This window comes from Falco punctatus (genome assembly GCF_963210335.1).
Source record: "Falco punctatus genome assembly, chromosome: 14".
In the NCBI taxonomy this organism is placed as follows: domain Eukaryota; kingdom Metazoa; phylum Chordata; class Aves; order Falconiformes; family Falconidae; genus Falco; species Falco punctatus.
In genome coordinates this window covers 19644586-19646419 of record NC_137594.1, presented here as the reverse complement: position 1 = coordinate 19646419, position 1834 = coordinate 19644586, and the positions used below count along the sequence as shown (strand labels likewise).

Here is a 1834-nt window from a genome sequence, read left to right as displayed (position 1 = left end):
GTAAGGCTTTTATTTATTTTTAAGATATAAATTAATTTGCTTTGACCTAAACCCCCTTATGTCATAGGTTCTGATACCATTATTTAATTTTCATTTTATTTTGTTTTTGAAATGGCCACGAGTGAAATGGTAACATTGTCTAGCTACAGCCCTTAGATTATAAGAAGTTCCAGATATTTCTGAGATGATCTTCTGATACAACAATTTGGCACGGATGAAAGTCTGGCTTCCACTTTAACAAACTGGAATTGGAAAATATTTCTTACTTATCACATATCTCTATATCAAAGCAAAGATGACAGTGATTATTTACCAAAAATTGGAGGCATATGTCAGGGCAGGTTACAGTCTCCTAAAAATCTCTAATATTCAATAAAAAAAAAAGAAATTGGATTCACCTTAGATTAGATGGTGGATTCTGTTTGTTTGAGCTGTCATTCTGCCCTGTTTTGGCAGGCTGTGATTAGAAAATTATTATTCCGTCCTTAATGTTTAACTACAACCCTGAAACCATGTGGGCAGATTAGCAAGAATTGCAGGTTCGTGTTGGTGTAGTTGATGTATTTTCACACACCTCCTTTGCACTGAAGGACATTTTGCCAGCTTACATCCCTGCGGTTTCATGCATTACATCTGGCTTGCTGAGAGCTGGGGAGAAAGGGAAGGCTGAAGATTACATGGCCTCCAGCATTTTGTTTATGAGAGCATCCTTCTAGCGATCAATGTCCGTGTGGGGTAAAAGCAGATTTCCCCCTTGAGATGAGAATCAAGCAAAGTTGCCAAATGCACAATCTTCCCTTTCAAACATTCTGCCGCTTCTGAAGTGGGAGCAGGCAGGCTTAGCTTGTCCAAGGAGAGAGGAGGCAATGGCAATGATCCCTGAACCTCAGCCTGGGACCAAGCTTGTACCTCTGCTGCAGCACTGGCACAGCACAGCAGTGCTTTCCTCTCCATGACCACCAGTGTCCGTATGTCTCTCTTCATTGCAGGTGGCCAATGTTCTCATGTGTGAACTGATAGAAAATGTAGGTTATGCCACCAAAAACTCAGAACAATCTTGTTTTCACTGCGCTGAACATGAGTTGGAAGAAGTCCAAATGTACAGTAAAAACCTGAGGTTCCTTTTTAGGCAAACCTTTTCTTCTTTGCTTTCTTTCTGTTTTTAAATAGAACTTGAGTCAGGATTTCATACTCCCTGCTAAAAACTGAGCCGTATAAAACCATGATCTCCTAATAGTTTTGAATGGCCTTGCTGAAACCCAGAAGGTTGCTAGAAAACACTTCCTACCTGCTTTTTTGCTCTCCTACATGTAAGGGGAGGTCACAGTTCCTGTAGCCTTCAATAGGCAGTGCTGGCTGAGACATCTATTTAGGAGCTGCTTGCAGATAGTTCAGAAGCAAGGCTTTCACAAACCCTCCTTAGAAATGTCAGGATTTTCTGACAGGGGTTGCTGTTGATCTGTACTCCATCGTAGACACTACCACAGGCGATCTTTCACTTGCTGAAATAACTAATCACTTACCAGTCTTTAGGTGATTTCCCCACAGAAGGCAGGTTTTACTTGCTGTGGTGAATCTGAAGCGCCTTAAATATTATGTGATATTCCCCATGAGAAATGACTGCTACGTCAGAATAGTTGTGTATGTTTTGATGAAGTGTGGTTGAAAGTTGGGTAAGGAGCCGGGTTGACTGTCGGAGTTTCTTAGGGCACGGTGTTTCTGGGCTACCAGCAAACAGTTGCCTCACTGGGTGTTTGGTAAGCAGATAGTCTTATATTTTCTGGACAACACCTCATAAGACACTCAAATATTTTTGAAATGTGTTAACTGAGAT

The 1834-nt window shown here is 41.2% G+C and overlaps 1 protein-coding gene across 1 annotated transcript in view; it reads left to right on the top strand.

Annotated features, from left to right (window-relative positions):
• The window catches only part of LOC308053505 (uncharacterized protein), a 480417-nt gene that overhangs the window by 39928 nt on the left and 438655 nt on the right, over positions 1-1834 (top strand). The gene's annotated exons all lie outside the window — the stretch shown is intronic.